This window comes from Prunus avium, chromosome 3 (genome assembly GCF_965620075.1).
Source record: "Prunus avium chromosome 3, drPruAviu1.hap1.1, whole genome shotgun sequence".
NCBI classification, from domain to species: Eukaryota; Viridiplantae; Streptophyta; class Magnoliopsida; order Rosales; family Rosaceae; genus Prunus; species Prunus avium.
This window is the reverse complement of record NC_142286.1, coordinates 18,402,826-18,415,290: the sequence shown is the minus strand read 5'-3', so window position 1 is coordinate 18,415,290 and position 12,465 is coordinate 18,402,826.

Sequence of the window (12,465 nt, the reverse complement as noted above, 5' to 3'; positions counted from 1 at the left end):
GATATCACTCAAAACTCCCGAAATGACTCCTCCCACCATATTATGATGTTGCCCAAGTTTTTGGCTCGATCCGAAATCAATAGGTGTGAGAAATTGGACAATTCAGGTTCAACGGTAGTTCGTTCCAAATTGGAGTGGTTGGTGTATTCCATACGTCTAGCGATTGGATTTCACACAAAAGTCAACAAATGACCCCTCCCACCATACTATGATGTTGCCCAAGTTTTTGGCTCGATCCGAAATCAATAGGTGTGAGAAATTGGACAATTCAGGTTCAACGGTAGTTCGTTCCAAATTGGAGTGGTTGGTGTATTCCATACTTCTAGCGATTGGATTTCACTAAAAACTCACAAAATGACTCCTCCCACCATATTATGTTTTTGCCCAAGTTTGGGGCTCGATCCGAAATCAATAGGTGTGAGAAATTGGACAATTCAGGTTCAACGGCAGTTCGTTCCTAATTGGAGTGGTTGGTGTATTCCATACGTCTAGCGATTGGATTTCACTCAAAACTCCCCAACTGACTCCTCCCACCATATTCTGATGTTGCACAAGTTTGGGGTTCGATCCGAAATCAATAGGTGTTCCAAATTGGACAATTCAAGTTCAACGGCAGTTCGTTCCTAATTGGAGTGGTCGGTGTATTCCATACTTCTAGCGATTGGATTTCACTCAAAACTCACCAAATGACTCCTCCCACCATGTTATGATGTTGCACAAGTTTGGGGTTCGATCCGAAATCAATAGGTGTGAGAAATTGGACAATTCAAGTTCACCGGCAGTTCGTTCATAATTGGAGTGGTTGGTGTATTCCATAATTCTAGAGATTTGATTTCCCTCAAAACTCACCAAATGACTCCTCCCACCATATTATGATGTTGCCAAAGTTTTGGGCTCGATCCGAAATCAATAGGTGTGAGAAATTGGACAATTCAAGTTCAACGGCAGTTCGTTCCTAATTGGAGTGGTTGGTGTATTCCATACTTCTAGCGATTGGATTTCACTCAAAACTCACCAAATGACTCCTCCCACCATATTATCATGTTCCCCAAGTTTTGGGCTCAATCCGAAATCAATAGGTGTGAGAAATTGGACAATTCAAGTTCAACGGCAGTTCGTTCCTAATTGGAGTGGTAGGTGTATTCCATACATCTAGCGATTGGATTTCACTCAAAACTCACCAAATGACTCCTCCCACCATATTATGATGTTGCCCAAGTTTTGGGCTCGATCCGAAATCAATAGGTGCTCCAAATTGGACAATTCAAGTTCAACGGCAGTTCGTTCCTAATTGGAGTGGTTGTTGTATTCCATACTTCTAGCGATTGGATTTCACTCAAAACTCACCAAATGACTAGTCCCACCATATTATGATGTTGCCCAAGTTTTGGGCTCGATCCGAAATCAATAGGTGTGAGAAATTGGACAATTCAAGTTCAACGGCAGTTCGTTCTTAATTGGAGTGGCTGGTGTATTCCACACTTCTAGCGATTGGACTTCACTCAAAACTCACCAAATGACTCCTCCCACCATGTTATGATGTTGCCCAAGTTTTGGGTTCGATCCGAAATCAAAAGGTTTGAGAAATTGGACAATTCAAGTTCAACGGTTGTTCGTTCCTAATTGGAGTTGTTGGTGTATGCAATACTTCTAGCGATTGGATTTCACTCAAAACTCACCAAATGACTCCTCCCACCATATTATGATCTTGCCCAAGTTTTGGGCTCGATCCGAAATCAATAGGTGTGAGAAATTGGACAATTCAAGTTCAACGGCAGTTCGTTCCTAATTGGAGTGGTTGGTGTATTGCATACTTCTAGCGATTGGATTTCACTCAAAACTCACCAAATGACTCCTCCCACCATATTATGATGTTGCACAAGTTTGGGGTTCGATCCGAAATCAATAGGTGTGAGAAATTGGACAATTCAAGTTCAACTGCAGTTCTTTCCTAACTGGAGTGGTTGGTGTATTCCATACTTCTAGCAATTGGATTTCACTCAAAACTCACCAAATGACTCCTCCCACCATATTATGATGTTTCCCAAGTTTGGGGCTCGATCCGAAATCAATAGGTGTGAGAAATTGGACAATTCAGGTTCAACGGCAGTTCGTTCCAAATTGGAGTGGTTGGTGTATTCCATACGTCTAGCGATTGGATTTCACTCAAAACTCCCGAAATGACTCCTCCCACCATATTATGATGTTGCCCAAGTTTTTGGCTCGATCCGAAATCAATAGGTGTGAGAAATTGGACAATTCAGGTTCAACGGTAGTTCGTTCCAAATTGGAGTGGTTGGTGTATTCCATACGTCTAGCGATTGGATTTCACACAAAAGTCAACAAATGACCCCTCCCACCATATTATGATGTTGCCCAAGTTTTGGGCTCGATTCGAAATCAATAGGTGTGAGAAATTGGACAATTCAAGTACAACGGCAGTTCGTTCCTAATTGGGGTGGTTGGTGTATTCCATACTTCTAGCTATTGGATTTCACTCAAAACTGACAAAATGACTCCTCCCACCATATTTTGATGTTGCCCAAGTTTGGGGCTCGATCCAAAATCAACAGGTCTGAGAAATTGGACACTTCAAGTTCAACGGCAGTTCGTTCCTAATGGGAGTGGTTGGTGTATTCCATACTTCTAGCGATTGGATTTCCCCCAAAACTCACCAAATGACCCCTCCCACCATATTATCATGTTGCCCAAGTTTTGGGATCGATCTGAAATCAATAGGTGTGAGAAATTGGACAATTCAAGTTCAACGGCAGTTCGTTCCTAATCGGAGTGGTTGGTGTACTCCATACTTCTAGCGATTGGATTTCACTCAAAACTCACCAAATAACTCCTCCCACCATATTATGATGTTGCCCAAGTTTGGGGCTCGATCCGAAATCAATAGGTGTGAGAAATTGGAAAATTCAAGTTCAACGTCAGTTCGTTCCTAATTGGAGTGGTTGGTAGCGATTGGATTTCACTCAAAACTCCCCAAATGTCTCCTCCCACCATATTATGAAGTTGCCCAAGTTTTGGGCCCGATCCGAAATCAACAGGTGTGAGATATTGGACAATTTAAGTTCAACGACAGTTTTTTCCAAATTGGACTGGTTGGTGTATTCCGTACTTCTAGCGATTGGATTTCACTCAAAACTCACAAAATGATCCCTCTCCCCATATTATAATGTTGCCCAAGTTTTGGGCTCGATCCGAAATCAATAGGTGTGAGAAATTGGACAATTCAAGTTCAACGACAGTTCGTTCCAAATTGGGGTGGTTGGTGTATTCCATACTTCTAGCGATTGGATTTCACTCAAAACTCACCAAATGACTCCTCCCACCATATTATGATGTGGCCCAAGTTTTGGGCTCGATCCGATATCAATAGGTGTGAGAAATTGGACAATTCAAGTTCAACGGTACTTCGTTCCTAATTGGAGTGGTTGGTGTATTCCATACTTCTAGCGATTGGATTTCACTCAAAACTCACAAAATGACCCCTCCCACTATATTACGATGTTGCCTAAGTTTTGGGCTCGATTCGAAATCAATAGGTGTGCGAAATTGGACAATTCAAGTTCAACGACTGTTCGTTCCTAATTGGTATGGTTGGTGTATTCCATACTTCTAGCGATTGGATTTCACTCAAAACTCACCGAACTACTCCTACCACCATATTACGATATTGCCCAAGTTTTTGGCTGGATCCGAAATCAATAGGTGTGAGAAATTGGACAATTCAAGTTCAACGACAGTTCGTTCCTAATTGGGGTGGTTGGTGTATTCCATACTTCTAGCGATTGGATTTCACTCAAAACTCACCAAATGACTCCTCCCACCATATTATGATGTTGCCCAAGTTTTGGGCTCGATCCGAAATCAATAGGTGTGACAAATTGGACAATTCAAGTTCAGCGGCAGTTCGTTCCTAATGGGAGTGGTTGGTGTATTCCATACTTCTAGCGATTGGATTTCACCCAAAACTCACCAAATAACCCCTCCCACCATATTATTATGTTGCCCAGGTTTTGGGCACGATCCGAAATCAATAGGTGTGAGAAATTGGACAATTCAAGTTCAGCGGCAGTTCGTTCCTAATTGGAGTGGTCGGTGTATTCCATACTTCTAGCGATTGGATTTCAATCAAAACTCACCAAATGACTCCTCCCACCATATTATGATGTTGCCCAAGTTTTGGGCTCGATCCAAAATCGATAAGTGAAAGAAATTTGACAATTCAAGTTCAACGGCAGTTCCTTCCAAATTGGAGTGGTTGGTGTATTCCATACTTCTAGCTATTGGATTTCACTCAAAACTCACCAAATGACTCCTCCCACCATATTATGATGTTGCCCAAGTTTTGGGCTCGATCCGAAATCAATAGGAGTGAGAAATTGGACAATTGAAGTTCAACGGCAGTTCGTTCCTAATTGGAGTGGTCGGTGTGTTCCATACTTCTAGCGATTGGATTTCACTCAAAACTCCCCAAATGACTCCTCCCAACATATTATGAAGTTGCCCAAATTTTGGGCCCGATCCGAAATCAATAGGTGTGAGAAATTGGACAATTCAAGTTCAACGGCAGCTCGTTCCTAATTGGAGTGGTTGGTGTATTCCATACTTCTAGCGATTGGATTTCACTCAAAACTCACCGAACTACTCCTACCACCATATTACGATATTGCCCAAGTTTTTGGCTGGATCCGAAATCAATAGGTGTGAGAAATTGGACAATTCAAGTTCAACGACAGTTCGTTCCTAATTGGGGTGGTTGGTGTATTCCATACTTCTAGCGATTGGATTTCACTCAATACTCACCAAATGACTCCTCCCACCATATTATGATGTTGCCCAAGTTTTGGGCTCGATCCGAAATCAATAGGTGTGACAAATTGGACAATTCAAGTTCAGCGGCAGTTCGTTCCTAATGGGAGTGGTTGGTGTATTCCATACTTCTAGCGATTGGATTTCACCCAAAACTCACCAAATAACCCCTCCCACCATATTATTATGTTGCCCAGGTTTTGGGCACGATCCGAAATCAATAGGTGTGAGAAATTGGACAATTCAAGTTCAGCGGCAGTTCGTTCCTAATGGGAGTGGTTGGTGTATTCCATACTTCTAGCGATTGGATTTCACCCAAAACTCACCAAATAACCCCTCCCACCATATTATTATGTTGCCCAGGTTTTGGGCACGATCCGAAATCAATAGGTGTGAGAAATTGGACAATTCAAGTTCAGCGGCAGTTCGTTCCTAATTGGAGTGGTTGGTGTATTCCAAACTTCTAGCGATTGGATTTCACTCAAAACTCACCAAATGACTCCTCCCACCATATTATTAAGTTGCCCAAGTTTTGGGCCCGATCCGAAATCAATAGGTGTGAGAAATTGGACAATTCAAGTTCAACGGCAGTTCGTTCCTAATTGGAGTGGTTGGTGTATTCCATACTTCTAGCGATTGGATTTCACCCAAAACTCACCAAATGACTCCTCCCACCATATTATGTTGTTGCCCAAGTTTTTGGCTCGATCCGAAATCAATAGGTGTGAGAAATTGGGGAATTCAAGTTCAACGGCAGTTCGTTCCGAATTGGAGTGGTTGGTGTATTCCATACTTCTAGCGATTGGATTTCACTCAAAACACAACAAATGTCTCCTCCCACCATATTATGATGTTGCCCAAGTTTTGGGCTCGATCCGAAATCAATAGGTGTGACAAATTGGACAATTCAAGTTCAACGGCAGTTCGTTCCTAATTGGAGTGGTTGGTGTATTCCGTACTTCTAGCGATTGGATTTCACTCAAAACTAACCAAATGACTCCTCCCACCATATTATGATGTTTCCCAAGTTTTGGGCTCGATCCGAAATCAATAGGTGTGAGAAATTGGACAATTAAAGTTCAACGGCAGTTCGTTCCGAATTGGAGTGGTTGGTGTATTCCATACTTCTAGCGATTGGATTTCACTCAAAACTCACCAAAGGACTCCTCACACCATATTATGTTGTTGCCCAAGTTTTGGGCTCGATCCGAAATCAATAGGTGTGAATAATTGGACAATTCAAGTTCAACGGCAGATCGTTCCTAATTGGAGTGGTCGCTGTATTCCATACTTCTAGCGATTGGATTTCTCTCAAAACTCACCAAATGACTCCTCCCACCATATTATGATGTTGCCCAAGTTTTGGGCTTGATCCGAAATCAATAGGTGTTCCAAATTGGACAATTCAAGTTCAACGGCAGTTCGTTCCTATTTGGAGTCGTTGGTGTATTCCATACTTCTAACGATCGGATTTCACTCAAAACTCACCAAATGACTCCTCCCACCATATTATGACGTTGACCAAATTTTGGCCTCGATCCGAAATCAATAGGTGTGAGAAATTGGACAATTAAAGTTCAACGGCAGTTCGTTCCAAATTGGGGTGGTTGGTGTATTCCATACTTCTAGCGATTGGATTTCACTCAAAACTCACCAAATGACTCCTCCCCCCATATTATGATGTTGCCCAAGTTTTGGGCTCGATCCGAAATCAATGGTTGTGAGAAATTGGACAATTTAAGTTCAACGACAGTTCGTTCCTAATTGGAGTGGTTGGTGTATACCATACTTCTAGCGATTGGATTTCACTCAAAACTCACCAAATGACTCCTCCCACCATATTATGATGTTGCCCAAGTTTTGGGCTCGATCCGAAATCAATAGGTGTGAGAAATTGGACAATTCAAGTTCAACGGCAGTTCGTTCCTAATTGGAGTGGTTGGTGTATTCCACACTTCTAGCGATTCGATTTCACTGAAAACTCACCAAATGACTCCTCCCACCATATCATGATGTTGCCCAAGTTTTGGGCTCGATCCGAAATCAATAGATGTTCCAAATTGGACAATGCAAGTTCAACGGCAGTTCGTTCCTAATTGGAGTGGTTGGTGTATTCCATACATCTAGCGATTGGATTTCACTCAAAACTCACCGAACTACTCCTCCCACCATATTATGATGTTGCCCAAGTTTGGGGCTCGATCCGAAATCAAAATGTGTGAGAAACTGGACAATTCAAGTTCAACGGCAGTTCGTTCCTAATTGGAGTGGTTGGTGTATTCCACACTTCTAGGGATTGGATTTCACTCAAAACTCACCAAATGACTCCTCCCACCATATTATGATGTTGCCCAAGTTTTGGACTCGATCCGAAATCAATGGTTGTGAGAAATTGGACAATTCAAGTTCAACGACAGTTCGTTCCTAATTGGAGTGGTTGGTGTATTCCATACTTCTAGCGATTGGATTTCACTCAAAACTCACCAAATGACTCCTACCACCATATTATGATGTTGCCCAAGTTTTGGGCTCGATCCGAAATCAATAGGTATTCCAAATTGGACAATTCAAGTTCAACGGCAGTTCGTTCCTAATTGGAGTGGTTGGTGTATTCCATACTTCTAGCGATTGGATTTCACTCAAAACTCCCCAAATGACTCCTCCCACCATATTATGATGTTGCCTAGGTTTTGGGCTCGATCCGAAATCAATAGGTGTGAGAAATTGGACAATTCAAGTTCAACGGCAGTTCGTTCCTAATTGGAGTGGTTGGTGTATTCCACACTTCTAGCGATTGGATTTCACTCAAAACTCACCAAATGACTCCTCCCACCATATTATGTTGTTGCCCAAGTTTGGGGCTCGATCCGAAATCAATAGGTGTGAGAAATTTGAAAATTCAGGTTCAACGGCAGTTCGTTCCTAATTGGAGTGGTTGGTGTATTCCATACTTCTAGCGATTGGATTTCACTCAAAACTCACCAAATGACTCCTCCCACCATATTATGATGTTGCCCAAGTTTTGGCCTCGATCCGAAATCAATAGGTGTGAGAAATTGGACAATTAAATTTCAACGGCAGTTCGTTCCAAATTGGGGTGGTTGGTGTATTCCATACTTCTAGTGATTGGATTTAACTCAAAACTCATCAAATGACTCGTCCCCCCATATTATGATGTTGCCCAAGTTTTGGGCTCGATCCGAAATCAATGGTTGTGAGAAATTGGACAATTCAAGTTCAACGACAGTTCGTTCCTAATTGGGGTGGTTGGTGTATTCCATACTTCTAGCGATTGGATTTCACTCAAAACTTACCAAATGACTCCTCCCACCATATTATGTTGTTGCCCAAGTTTTAGGCTCGATTCGAAATCAATAGGTATTCCAAATTGGACAATTCAAGTTCAACGGCAGTTCGTTCCTAATTGGAGTGGTTGGTGTATTCCATACTTCTAGCGATTGGATTTCACTCAAAACTCACCAAATGAGTCCTCCCACCATATTATGATGTTGCCCAAGTTTTGGGCTCGATCCGAAATCAATAGGTGTGAGAAATTGGACAATTCAACTTCAACGGCACTTCGTTCCTAATTGGAGTGGTTGGTGTATTCCATACTTCTAGTGATTGGATTTCACTCAAAACTCACCAAATGACTCCTCTTTCCATATTATGATGTTGCCCAAGTTTGGGGCTCTATCCGAAATCAATAGGTGTGAGAAATTGGACAATTCAGGTTCAACGGCAGTTCCTTCCTAATTGGAGTGGTTGCTGTATTCCATATTTCTAGCGATTGGATTTCACTCAAAACTCACCAAATGACTCCTCCCACCATATTATGATGTTGGCCAAGTTTGGGGCTCGATCCGAAATCAATAGGTGTTCCAAATTGGACAATTCAAGTTCAACGGCAGTTCGTTCCTAATTGGAGTGGTTGGTGTATTCCATACTTCTAGCGATTGGATTTCACTCAAAACTCACCAAATGACTCCTCCCACCATATTATGATGTTGCCCAAGTTTTGGGCTTGATCCGAAATCAATAGGTATTCCAAATTGGACAATTCAAGTTCAACGGCAGTTCGTTCCTAATTGGAATGGTTGGTGTATTCCATACTTCTAGCGATTGGAGTTAACTCAAAACTCACCAAATGACTCGTCCCCCCATATTATGATGTTGCCCAAGTTTTGGGCTCGATCCGAAATCAATGGTTGTGAGAAATTGGACAATTCAAGTTCAACGACAGTTCGTTCCTAATTGTTGTGGTTGGTGTATTCCATACTTCTAGCGATTGGATTTCACTCAAAACTCACCAAATGACTCCTCCCACCAAATTATGATGTTGCCCAAGTTTTGGGCTCGATCCGAAATCAATAGGTATTCCAAATTGGACAATTCAAGTTCAACGGCAGTTCGTTCCTAATTGGAGTGGTTGGTGGATTCCATACTTCTAGCGATTGGATTTCACTCAAAACTCACCAATTGACTCCTCCCACCATATTATGATGTTTCCCAAGTTTTGGGCTCGATCCGAAATCAATAGGTGTGAGAAATTGGACAATTCAAGTTCAACGGCAGTTCGTTCCTAATTGGAGTGGTTGGTGGATTCCATACTTCTAGCGATTGGATTTCACTCAAAACTAACCAAATGACTCCTCCCACCATATTATGATGTTGCCCAAGTTTGGGGCTCGATCCGAAATCAATAGGTGTGAGAAATGGGACAATTCAAGTTCAACGGCAGTTCGTTCCTAATTGGAGTGGTTGGTGTATTCCATACTTCTTGCGATTGGATTTCACTCAAAACTAACCAAATGACTCCTCCCACCATATTATGATGTTGCTCAAGTTTTAGGCTCGATCCGAAATCAATAGGTGTTCCAAATTGCACAATTCAAGTTCAACGGCAGTTCGTTCCTAATTGGAGTGGTTGGTGTATTCCAAACTTCTAGCGATTGGATTTCAATCAAAACTCACCAATTGACTCCTCCCACCATATTATGATGTTGCCCAAGTTTTGGGCTCGATCCGAAATCAATAGGTGTGAGAAATTGGACAATTCAAGTTCAACGGCAGTTCGTTCCTAATTGGAGTGGTTGGTGGATTCCATACTTCTAGAGATTGGATTTCACTCAAAACTAACCAAATGACTCCTCCCACCATATTATGATGTTGCCCAAGTTTTGGGCTCGATCCGAAATCAATAGGTGTGAGAAATTGGACAATTCAAGTTCAATGGCAGTTCTTTCCTAATTGGAGTGGTTGGTGTATTCCGCACTTCTAGCGATTGGATTTCACTCAAAACTCACCAAATGACTCCTCCCACCATATTATGGTGTTGCCCAAGTTTGGGGCTCGATCCGAAATCAATAGGTGTGAGAAATTGGACAATTCAGGTTCAACGGCAGTTCGTTCCTAATTGGAGTGGTTGGTGTATTCCGTACTTCTAGCGATTGGATTTCACTCAAAACTCACCAAATGACTCCTCCCACAATATTATGATGTTGCCCAAGTTTTGGCCTCGATCCGAAATCAATAGGTGTGAGAAATTGGACAATTAAATTTCAACGGCAGTTCGTTCCAAATTGGGGTGGTTGGTGTATTCCATACTTCTAGCGATTGGATTTAACTCAAAACTCACCAAATGACTCGTCCCTCCATATTATGATGTTGCCCAAGTTTTGGGCTCGATCCGAAATCAATGGTTGTGAGAAATTGGACAATTCAAGTTCAACGACAGTTCGTTCCTAATTGTTGTGGTTGGTGTATTCCATACTTCTAGCGATTGGATTTCACTCAAAACTCACCAAATGACTCCTCCCACCATATTATGATGTTGCCCAAGTTTTAGGCTCGATTCGAAATCAATAGGTATTCCAAATTGGACAATTCAAGTTCAACGGCAGTTCGTTCCTAATTGGAGTGGTTGGTGTATTCCATACTTCTAGCGATTGGATTTCACTCAAAACTCACCAAATGACTCCTCCCACCATATTATGATGTTCCCCAGGTTTTGGGTTCGATCCGAAATCAATAGGTATTCCAAATTGGACAATTCAAGTTCAACGGCAGTTCGTTCCTAATTGGAGTGGATGGTGTATTCCATACTTCTAGCGATTGGATTTAACTCAAAACTCACCAAATGACTCCTCCCCCCATATTATGATGTTTCCCAAGTTTTGGGCTCGATCCGAAATCAATAGGTATTCCAAATTGGACAATTCAAGTTCAACGGCAGTTCGTTCCTAATTGGAGTGGTTGGTGTATTCCATACTTCTAGCGATTGGATTTCACTCAAAACTCCCCAAATGACTCCTCCCACCATATTATAATGTTGCCCAAGTTTTGGGCTCGATCCGAAATCAATAGGTGTGAATAATTGGACAATTCAAGTTCAACGGCAGTTCCTTCCTAATTGGAGTGGTTGCTGTATTCCATACTTCTAGCGATTGGATTTCACTCAAAACTCACCAAATGACTCCTCCCACCATATTATGATGTTGCCCAAGTTTTGGGCTCGATCCGAAATCAATAGTTATTCCAAATTGGACAATTCAAGTGCAACGGCAGTTCGTTCCTAATTGGAGTGGTTGGTGTATTCCATACTTCTAATGATTGGATTTCACTCAAAACTCACCAATTGACTCCTCCCACCATATTATGATGTTGCCCAAGTTTTGGGCTCGATCCGAAATCAATAGGTGTGAATAATTGGACAATTCAAGTTCAACGGCAGTTCGTTCCTAATTGGAGTGGTTGGTGTATTCCATACTTCTAGCGATTGGATTTCACTCAAAACTCACCAAATGACTCGTCCCACCATATTGTGATGTTGCCCAAGTATGGGGCTCGATCCGAAATCAATAGGTATTCCAAATTGGACAATTCAAGTTCAACGGCAGTTCGTTCCTAATTGGAGTGGTTGGTGTATTCCATACTTCTAGCGATTGGATTTCACTCAAAACTCACCAATTGACTCCTCCCACCATATTATGATGTTGCCCAAGTTTGGGGCTCGATCCGAAATCAATAGGTGTTCCAAATTGGACAATTCAAGTTCAACTGCAGTTCGTTCCTAATTGGAGTGGTTGGTGTATTCCATACTTCTAGCGATTGGATTTCACTCAAAACTCACCAAATGACTCCTCCCACCATATTATGATGTTCCCCAGGTTTTGGGTTCGATCCGAAATCAACAGGTATTCCAAATTGGACAATTCAAGTTCAACGGCAGTTCGTTCCTAATTGGAGTGGTTGGTGTATTCCATATTTCTAGCGATTGGATTTCACTCAAAACTCACCAAATGACTCCTCCCACCATATTATGATGTTGCCCAAGTTTGGGGCTCGATCCGAAATCAATAGGTGTTCCAAATTGGACAATTCAAGTTCAACTGCAGTTCGTTCCTAATTGGAGTGGTTGGTGTATTCCATACTTCTAGCGATTGGATTTAACTCAAAACTCACCAATTGACTCCTCCCACCATATTATGATGTTGCCCAAGTTTTGGGCTTGATCCAAAATCAATAGGTATTCCAAATTGGACAATTCAAGTTCAACGGCAGTTCGTTCCTAATTGGAATGGTTGGTGTATTCCATACTTCTAGCGATTGGATTTCACTCAAAACTCACCAAATGACTCC